Here is a 10,824-nt window from a genome sequence, read left to right as displayed (position 1 = left end):
GTCTTTGACTTCTCTGGATGTTTCCCAGGCGAGCTATTCACAAGTAAATCCTAGACGCTCGATCTTGGTTACTTTCGCTTTCGCGGCTGGCAGCAAAGTTCAGAACCATGTTTCTGTGAATAACTCTTGAATCGTAAGTCACAGACGCTCGCTCTTGGTTGCATTCGTTTCAGCTCGTGGCAGCCAGTCTAAAAAACACTATATTGGACTTCTCTGGATGTTTCCCAGGCGAGCTATTAGCAGCATGTTCAGAACCACTGTTTCTGAGGCTAATTCTTGAACCGTAAGTCATAGACGCTCGATCTTGGCGGCATTCGTCTCAGCGCCTGGCAATTAGTATAGAAGCACTGTTTCCCACTGTTTCTGAGGCTAATTCTTGAACCGTAAGTCTTAGACGCTTGATCCTTGCGGCATTCGTCTCAGCGCCTGGCAATTAGTATAGCTGCACTGTCTTTGACTTCTCTGGATGTTTTCCAGGCGAGCTATTCACAAGTAAATCCTAGACGCTCGATCTTGGTTGCTTTCGCGGCTGGCAGCAAAGCTCAGAACCATGTTTATGTGAATAACTTTTGAACCGTAAGTCACAGACGCTCGCTCTGGCTGCATTCGTTTCAGCTCGTGGCAGCCAGTCTAAAAAAAACACTATCTTGGACTTCTCTGGATGTTTCCCAGGCGAGCTATTGGCAGCATGTTCAGAACCACTGTTTCTGAGGCTAATTCTTGAACCGTAAGTCATAGACGCTCGATCTTGGCGGCATTCGTCTCAGCGCCTGGCAATTAGTATAGAAGCACTGTCTTTGACTTCTCTGGATGTTTCCCAGGCGAGCTATTGACTAGTAAATCCTAGACGCTCGATCTTGGTTATTTTCGCTTTCGCGGCTGGCAGCAAAGTTCCGAACCATGTTTCTGTGAATAACTCTTGAACCGTAAGTCACAGACGCTCGCTCTTGGCTGCATTCGTTTCAGCTCGTGGCAGCCAGTCTAAAAAACACTATCTTGGACTTCTCTGGATGTTTCCCAGGCGAGCTATTGGCAGCATGTTTTGAACCACTGTTTCTGAGGCTAATTCTTGAACCGTAAGTCATAGACGCTCGATCTTGGCGGCATTCGTCTCAGCGCCTGGCAATTAGTATAGAAGCACTGTTTCCCACTGTTTCTGAGGCTAATTCTTGAACCGAAAGTCTTAGACGCTTGATCTTGGCGGCATTCGTCTCAGCGCCTGGCAATTAGTATAGAAGCACTGTCTTTGACTTTTCTGGATGTTTCCCAGGCGAGCTATTCACAAGTAAATCCTAGACGCTCGATCTTGGTTACTTTCGCTTTCGCGGCTGGCAGCAAAGTTCAGAACCATGTTTCTGTGAATAACTCTTGAACCGTAAGTCACAGACGCTCGCTCTTGGCTGCATGCGTTTCAGCTCGTGGCAGCCAGTCTAAAAAAACACTATCTTGGACTTCTCTGGATGTTTCCCAGGCGAGCTATTGGCAGCATGTTCAGAACCACTGTTTCTGAGGCTAATTCTTGAACCGTAAGTCATAGACGCTCGATCTTGGCGGCATTCGTCTCAGCGCCTGGCAATTAGTACAGAAGCACTGTTTCCACTGTTTCTGAGGCTAATTCTTGAACCGTAAGTCTTAGACGCTTGATCTTGGCGGCATTCGTCTCAGCGCCTGGCAATTAGTATAGAAGCACTGTCTTTGACTTATCTGGATGTTTCCCAGGCGAGCTATTCACAAGTAAATCCTAGACGCTCGATCTTGGTTACTTTCACTTTCGCGGCTGGCAGCAAAGTTCAGAACCATGTTTCTGTGAATAACTCTTGAACCGTAACTCACAGTCGCTCGCTCTTGGCTGCATTCGTTTCAGCTCGTGGCAGCCAGTCTAAAAAAACACTATCTTGGACTTCTCTGGATGTTTCCCAGGCGAGCTATTGGCAGCATGTTCAGAAACACTGTTTCTGAGGCTAATTCTTGAACCGTAAGTCATAGACGCTCGTTCTTGGCGGCATTCATCTCAGCGCCTGGCAATTAGTATAAAGCACTGTTTCTCACTGTTTCTGAGGCTAATTCTTGAACCGTAAGTCTTTGACGCTTGATCTTGGCGGCATTCGTCTCATCGCCTGGCAATTAGTATAGAAACACTGTTTCCCACTGTTTCTGAGGCTAATTCTTGAACCGTAAGTCTTAGACGCTCGATCTTGGCGGCATTCGTCTCAGCGCCTGGCAATTAGTATAGAAGCACTGTCTTTGACTTCTCTGGATGTTTCCCAGGCGAGCTATTGACAAGTAAATCCTAGACGCTCGATCTTGGTTACTTTCGCTTTCGCGGCTGGCAGCAATGTTCAGAACCATGTTTCTGTGAATAACTCTTGAACCGTAAGTCACAGACGCTCGCTCTTGGTTGCATTCGTTTCAGCTCGTGGCAGCCAGTCTAAAAAACACTATCTTGGACTTCTCTGGATGTTTCCCAGGCGAGCTATTGGCAGCATGTTCAAAACCACTGTTTCTGAGGCTAATTCTTGAACCGTAAGTCATAGACGCTCGATCTTGGCGGCATTCGTCTCAGCGCCTGGCAATTAGTATAAAAGCACTGTTTCCCACTGTTTCTGAGGCTAATTCTTGAACCGTAAGTCTTTGACGCTTGATCTTGGCGGCATTCGTCTCAGCGCCTGGCAATTAGTATAGAAGCACTGTCTTTGACTTATCTGGATGTTTCCCAGGCGAGCTATTCACAAGTAAATCCTAGACGCTCGATCTTGGTTACTTTCGCTTTCGCGGCTGGCAGCAAAGTTCAGAAAGTGTTTTTTGTGTTTGCCATTGTTTCTGTCTTTCTGAAGGGATCTCCCCTTTTAATCCCATTATTTCAACACCTGTTGGACAATGCATGAGTGATAATGAGCTAATTGATTAAATGCAATTAATGAATACATTGCCACCTCTTGTTTTGTGTCGTCTGTGTTTCCGGCATTTCACATTGGAACAGCTCATTCACCTTCCTTGTCTTCTCTCCGCCCTCCCTTTTAGGTAAGTTAAAGAGCTGCACCTGAGCCAGCCACTGATTGATGCAGCACCACAGTCAAATAGTGGAGTGGAGTAGGGGAACAGCAAACAGCCATTAAAGCCGCCCGCCCGCCCCGCCCGCCCGCCCGCCACAATGGACCTACCTGTGTACACTAGATGGATGTGATGGAATGTACTGTCGTCCCTACATTTCAAGAAGGAGTAAGAATTGCAGTTGCAACAAAGCCTTGCTTGCCTACAAAGAGAGCAGCAATTTGGATTTGTTACTATGTTACCTAGAAGAATAACAAACTGTGCAAGGATGGAGGTTGTAGGAGCAAGGAGAAGTTGTCTGTAAAGTTGGTGGATGCTTATTTTCCATTTTGCAGTCCCTTGTCTCCCTCTTGTGGCCTCCTGGAGGCAACTAGCTGTGCAAAAAAAGACAGCCTGGCGGCCGGCTGTTGCAGTGTTGCCCTCTCAGGCAACACTGAGTGACTGACTGAGCCGCACCGTCTTATATAAAGTTCAGACGGAACTTTGCACGTGTCGTAGTAGAGCCCTGAGGAGCCAGAGCCAGCTTTCTGACATCATAATGGGGCCTCAGAGATAAAAGCCTGGGCCCAGGCAGTGTTGGTCAGTGCTGCTCAGCAGGCAGCACTGGACTGGACTGGATTACAGCTGATACAAGGTGTGAAGGAACAAGGGGTGGCTGTGGGCATGCACTTGCTGCCGCTGCCAGTGTTTATCTGCATGGCAGCAGGGCATTTGGGCGTTGCCAGGAAGGCGTTTTTATGTAGATTCCTCCTCTTTCAGCACTGCATTGTGGTGCAAGCAAAAGAAGCAAATCCTGTCTGGCTTCCTCTCCGGCCTTTATTCACCTCCCGTGTAGCTGTGAGTGTGTGAGCCTGCAGGGCCCCATGGAATTGCCTAGAAGTAGGCTGAATCGCTGCAAGGGCTGAACAGCAGTATCGGGCAGGCTCGGGCAACACGCGGCCCGTTCGGGTTATCGCTTCTCGGCCTTTTGGCTAAGATCAAGTGTAGTATCTGTTCTTATCAGTTTAATATCTGATACGTCCCCTATCTGGGGACCATATATTAAATGGATTTTTAGAACAGGGAGATGGAAATAGAGCTTGCTCTGTCCACTCCACGCATTGACCTGGTATTGCAGTATTTCCAGGACCGGTGCACCCTTTCCTTATGTGTTGACTAAAATCAGATTCCAAAAGTGTTTTTTGTGTTTGCCATTGTTTCTGTCTTTCTGAAGGGATCTCCCCTTTTAATCCCATTATTTCAACACCTGTTGGACAATGCATGAGTGATAATGAGCTAATTGATTAAATGCAATTAATGAATACATTGCCACCTCTTGTTTTGTGTCGTCTGTGTGTCTGTGTTTCCGGCATTTCACATTGGAACAGCTCATTCACCTTCCTTGTCTTCTCTCTGCCCTCCTGTAAAGGATCTGCCAGGCACTGCGGGGTTAACTCCCAGAACTAATCAGTCAGCACCTGAGAATACATCCCTGAGACTGACTCCTGCTTCCACCATTCAGGCTGGCAGGCTTAGGAGTGGGAGAGCCTATCGTAACCTGGCCAGACTCAGCTAGCTCCCGCCCTCGGTCTATTTAAGCCTGCACTTCCTGTCCCTCGGTGCTTGTTATTGCTTTTGTTTCCTTCCTTGTGGTTCCTGGCCCAGCTACATCTCCTGCTATTTTTGATCCTGCTCCATACCGACCCTGGCTTACCGACTACTCTTCTGCTTTTCGTTTTGTACCTCGCACACTCCTGGCTTGACTCGGCTCGTTCACCACTCTGGTTGCTCACGGTGTTGCCGTGGGCAACGGCCCCTTTTCCTTGCTTGTGTTCCTTGTATGTTTGTCGTGTTTGTCGTGCACTTACTGAGCGCAGGGACCGCCGCCCAGTTGTACCCCGTCGCCTAGGGCGGGTCGTTGCAAGTAGGCAGGGACAGAGTGGCGGGTAGATTAGGGCTCACTTGTCCGTCTCCCTACCCCCTGCCGTTACATAATAACAAGCCCATACCTAGTCTACCCCTGGTCCCTGACACCACTATGGATCCCCGTGAGACCCTGGCTCAGCAAATGCAGGGTCTCTCCCTACAGGTCCAGGCCCTGGCTCAGAGGGTCAACCAGCCTGATGCTACCCTGGTAGTTCCCCGCACCGCACCTCTTGAACCCCACCTCAAGTTGCCCGACCGGTTCTCAGGGGACCGGAGGACTTTTCTCTCCTTTCGGGAGAGTTGTAGGCTTTACTTTCGTTTAAAGCCTCATTCCTCAGGTTCTGAGAGCCAGCGGGTGGGTATAATTATGTCCCGGCTCCAGGAAGGGCCCCAAGAGTGGGCCTTCTCCTTGGCTCCTGACGCCCCTGAACTTTCCTCCGTTGATTGTTTCTTTTCTGCTCTCGGACTTATTTATGACGAGACTGACAGGACTGCCTTTGCCGAGAGTCAGCTGGTGACCTTAAGTCAGGGTAAGAGACCTGTTGAGGAGTATTGCTCTGACTTTCGGAAGTGGTGCGTAGCTTCTCGGTGGAATGACCCTGCCTTAAGGTGCCAGTTTAGGTTGGGTCTGTCGAATGCCCTGAAAGACCTGCTAGTTAGCTATCCCTCTTCTGACTCCCTAGACCAGGTTATGGCTTTAGCGATACGACTTGACCGACGTCTCAGGGAACGACAACGTAAACGTTTATGTGTTTTCTCCTCCGACTCCCCCATGATGCCTCCCGAAGCTCCGTTGCTTCGTTCCTCCCCGAAAGATTCAGAGATACCTATGCAACTCGGGGCCTCCGTGTCCCCCCAACAACGTAGAGAATTCCGCAGGAAGAATGGTCTCTGCTTCTACTGTGGGGACGACAAGCATCAAGTGAACAACTGTCCTAAGCGTAAGGTTGCAGCCAGAGAACTTCCGCGTCTAAGTGATCATCGGGGAGGTCACTTGGGCGCACAGGTATTTCCCGTAAATATGAAACGTACTAAGATCTTGCTTCCCTTTCAGGTCTCTTTTGGTGGTAGGTCTGCTACCGGCAGTGCTTTCGTGGATTCAGGGTCCTCTACTAATATCATGTCTGTGGAATTTGCTATGTCCCTTGCTATGCCTCTTATTGATTTGCCTAAACCTGTCCCGGTAGTGGGTATCGACGCCACTCCTCTTGCTAATGGTTATTTTACACAGCATACCCCTGTTTTTGAACTCCTTGTTGGCTCCATACATTTGGAGCAATGCTCTGTACTGTTGATGCAGGGATTATCGTACGATTTGGTGCTAGGTCTTCCCTGGTTGCAGTTGCATAATCCTACGTTTGACTGGAATACTGGGGAGCTAACCAAATGGGGTAATGAATGTTGTACGTCATGTTTTTCTGTTAATTCTATTTCTCCCCCTAAGGAGGCGAATACGCTACCCGAGTTTGTTCAGGACTTCGCTGATGTTTTCTCTAGGGAGGCCTCCGAAGTGTTACCTCCTCATAGAGAATACGATTGCGCTATCGAATTGGTACCAGGAGCTAAGCTTCCTAAGGGTAGGATATTTAATCTTTCTTGTCCCGAACGTGAAGCTATGAGAGTGTATATCCAGGAATCCCTGGCCAAGGGTTACATTCGTCCCTCTTCTTCTCCGGTAGGTGCTGGCTTCTTCTTCGTGGGGAAGAAGGATGGTGGTCTTAGGCCATGCATTGACTACCGTAGCCTGAATAAGGTCACGGTAAGGAACCAGTATCCCCTTCCTTTGATTCCTGATCTCTTTAATCAGGTTCAGGGGGCCCAATGGTTTTCTAAATTGGATCTACGGGGGGCGTATAACCTTATTCGCATCAAAGAGGGGGATGAGTGGAAGACTGCGTTTAACACGCCCGAAGGCCATTTTGAATACCTCGTCATGCCCTTTGGGTTGTGTAATGCCCCTGCGGTCTTCCAGAATTTCATAAATGAGATTTTGAGAAATTACCTGGGGATTTTTCTGGTAGTGTACCTTGATGACATACTGGTGTTTTCCAAGGACTGGTCCTCCCACGTGGAGCATGTCAGGAAGGTGCTCCAGGTCCTTCGGGAAAATAAACTGTTTGCCAAAACCGAAAAATGTGTGTTTGGGGTACAGGAGATTCCATTTTTGGGTCAAATCCTCACTCCTCATGAATTCCGCATGGACCCAGCCAAGGTTCAGGCTGTGGCGGAATGGGTCCAACCTGCCTCCCTGAAGGCGTTACAGTGTTTTTTGGGGTTTGCTAATTATTACAGGAGATTTATTGCTAACTTCTCGGTCATCGCTAAGCCCCTTACGGACCTCACTCGCAAAGGTGCTGATCTCCTCCACTGGCCTCCTGAGGCTGTCCAGGCTTTTGAGGTCCTTAAGAAGTGCTTTGTCTCGGCCCCGGTGCTGGTTCAGCCCAACCAAATGGAGCCATTTATCGTGGAAGTTGACGCATCTGAGGTGGGAGTGGGGGCTGTCTTGTCCCAGGGTACCAGGTCCCTCACCCATCTCCGCCCCTGTGCCTACTTCTCCAGGAAGTTTTCGCCAACTGAAAGTAACTATGATATTGGCAACCGCGAACTCTTAGCCATTAAATGGGCATTTGAAGAGTGGCGCCACTTCCTGGAGGGGGCTAGGCACCAGGTAACGGTCCTTACCGACCACAAGAATCTGGTGTTCCTAGAATCTGCCCGGAGGCTAAACCCGAGACAAGCTCGATGGGCGTTATTTTTTACCAGATTCAATTTTTTGGTTACCTATAGGGCTGGGTCTAAAAATATTAAGGCTGATGCACTGTCGCGTAGCTTCATGGCCAGCCCTCCTTCGGAGGAAGATCCTGCTTGTATTTTGCCTCCAGGTATAATCATTTCCTCGATCGATTCTGATTTAGTCTCTGAAATTGCTGCTGATCAAGGTGCAGCTCCCGGGAACCTTCCTGAGAACAAGCTGTTTGTTCCCCTGCAATTCCGGCTAAGGGTACTTAGGGAAAATCATGACTGCGCACTATCTGGCCATCCAGGCATCCTGGGTACCAAACACCTCATTACCAGAAATTATTGGTGGCCTGGGTTGCCTAAAGACGTTAAGGCCTACGTCGCCGCTTGTGAGGTTTGTGCTAGGTCCAAGACTCCCAGGTCCCGACCAGCGGGCTTACTGCGTTCGTTGCCCATTCCCCAGAGACCTTGGACACATATCTCCATGGATTTTATCACCGATTTGCCTCCATCCCAAGGCAAGTCGGTGGTGTGGGTGGTGGTGGACCGCTTCAGTAAGATGTGCCACTTTGTGCCCCTCAAGAAACTACCCAACGCCAAAACGTTGGCTACCTTGTTTGTCAAACACATCCTGCGTCTCCATGGGGTCCCTGTCAATATTGTTTCGGACAGAGGGGTACAATTTGTTTCATTGTTTTGGAGAGCCTTCTGTATGAAGTTGGGGATTGATCTGTCCTTCTCCTCTGCCTTCCATCCTGAAACCAATGGCCAAACGGATAGGACTAATCAGTCTCTAGAACAATACTTAAGGTGTTTTGTCTCTGACTGTCAATTTGATTGGGTCTCTTTCATTCCCCTCGCCGAATTTTCCCTTAATAACCGGGTCAGTAACTCGTCTGGGGTCTCTCCTTTTTTTTGTAATTTTGGGTTTAATCCACGGTTCTCCTCCGTTTCACCTGGTAGTTCCAACAATCCTGAGGTAGAGGTCGTTCATCGGGAACTGTGCACAGTCTGGGCCCAGGTTCAGAAAAACCTAGAGGTGTCCCAGAGCGTACAAAAAACTCAGGCTGATAAAAAACGTTCTGCTAACCCCCTGTTTATGGTCGGGGATCTGGTGTGGTTGTCGTCTAGGAACTTGCGTCTCAAGGTTCCGTCCAAGAAGTTTGCTCCCCGGTTTATTGGGCCGTATAAGGTCATTGAGGTCCTCAATCCTGTCTCCTTCCGGCTGGAGTTACCCCCGTCTTTTCGGATACACGACGTGTTTCATGCCTCCCTCCTCAAACGCTGCTCCCCGTCCTTGGCTCCCTCGAGGAGACCTCCTGTTCCCATCCTCACCCCGGAGGGGGTGGAATTCGAGGTGGCCAGGATTGTGGACAGCAAGATGGTCCAAGGCTCCCTCCAGTACCTGGTCCATTGGAGAGGATACGGGCCCGAGGAGAGGACTTGGGTACCCGCCCGGGATGTTCACGCTGGGGTATTGGTCAGGAAGTTCCACCTGCGTTTCCCCAGTAAGCCAGGTCCACTTAGAAAGGGTCCGGTGGCCCCTCATAAAAGGGGGGGTACTGTAAAGGATCTGCCAGGCACTGCGGGGTTAACTCCCAGAACTAATCAGTCAGCACCTGAGAATACATCCCTGAGACTGACTCCTGCTTCCACCATTCAGGCTGGCAGGCTTAGGAGTGGGAGAGCCTATCGTAACCTGGCCAGACTCAGCTAGCTCCCGCCCTCGGTCTATTTAAGCCTGCACTTCCTGTCCCTCGGTGCTTGTTATTGCTTTTGTTTCCTTCCTTGTGGTTCCTGGCCCAGCTACAGCTCCTGCTATTTTTGATCCTGCTCCATACCGACCCTGGCTTACCGACTACTCTTCTGCTTTTCGTTTTGTACCTCGCACACTCCTGGCTTGACTCGGCTCGTTCACCACTCTGGTTGCTCACGGTGTTGCCGTGGGCAACGGCCCCTTTTCCTTGCTTGTGTTCCTTGTATGTTTGTCGTGTTTGTCGTGCACTTACTGAGCGCAGGGACCGCCGCCCAGTTGTACCCCGTCGCCTAGGGCGGGTCGTTGCAAGTAGGCAGGGACAGAGTGGCGGGTAGATTAGGGCTCACTTGTCCGTCTCCCTACCCCCTGCCGTTACACCTCCCTTTTAGGTAAGTTAAAGAGCTGCACCTGAGCCAGCCACTGATTGATGCAGCACCACAGTCAAATAGTGGAGTGGAGTAGGGGAACAGCAAACAGCCATTAAAGCCGCCCGCCCGCCCGCCGGCCCGCCCGCCCGCCACAATGGACCTACCTGTGTACACTAGATGGATGTGATGGAATGTACTGTCGTCCCTACATTTCAAGAAGGAGTAAGAATTGCAGTTGCAACAAAGCCTTGCTTGCCTACAAAGAGAGCAGCGATTTGGATTTGTTACTATTTTACCTAGAAGAATAACAAACTGTGCAAGGATGGAGGTTGTAGGAGCAAGGAGAAGTTGTCTGTAAAGTTGGTGGATGCTTATTTTCCATTTTGCAGTCCCTTGTCTCCCTCTTGTGGCCTCCTGGAGGCAACTAGCTGTGCAAAAAAAGACAGCCTGGCGGCCGGCTGTTGCAGTGTTGCCCTCTCAGGCAACACTGAGTGACTGACTGAGCCGCACCGTCTTATATAAAGTTCAGACGGAACTTTGCACGTGTCATAGTGGAGCCCTGAGGAGCCAGAGCCAGCTTTCTGACATCATAATGGGGCCTCAGAGATAAAAGCCTGGGCCCAGGCAGTGTTGGTCAGTGCTGCTCAGGAGGCAGCACTGGACTGGACTGGATTACAGCTGATACAAGGTGTGAAGGAACAAGGGGTGGCTGTGGGCATGCACTTGCTGCCGCTGCCAGTGTTTATCTGCATGGCAGCAGGGCATTTGGGCGTTGCCAGGAAGGCGTTTTTATGTAGATTCCTCCTCTTTCAGCACTGCATTGTGGTGCAAGCAAAAGAAGCAAATCCTGTCTGGCTTCCTCTCCGGCCTTTATTCACCTCCCGTGTAGCTGTGAGTGTGTGAGCCTGCAGGGCCCCATGGAATTGCCTAGAAGTAGGCTGAATCGCTGCAAGGGCTGAACAGCAGTATCGGGCAGGCTCGGGCAACGCGCGGCCCGTTCGGGTT

At 50.0% G+C, this 10,824-nt stretch overlaps 1 non-coding gene across 1 annotated transcript; it reads left to right on the top strand.

Moving 5' to 3' along the window:
* The first annotated feature begins 4,002 nt into the window (after positions 1–4,002).
* LOC142729610 (U2 spliceosomal RNA) lies at positions 4,003–4,193 on the top strand. Its single transcript, XR_012878386.1, has one exon. It is a non-coding gene; the product is annotated as a U2 spliceosomal RNA (small nuclear RNA).
* The last annotated feature ends 6,631 nt before the right edge of the window (positions 4,194–10,824 follow it).

The sequence above is a fragment of the Rhinoderma darwinii genome, unplaced genomic scaffold (genome assembly GCF_050947455.1).
Source record: "Rhinoderma darwinii isolate aRhiDar2 unplaced genomic scaffold, aRhiDar2.hap1 Scaffold_729, whole genome shotgun sequence".
NCBI classification, from domain to species: Eukaryota; Metazoa; Chordata; class Amphibia; order Anura; family Rhinodermatidae; genus Rhinoderma; species Rhinoderma darwinii.
This window is presented reverse-complemented; position numbering and strand designations above follow the sequence as displayed.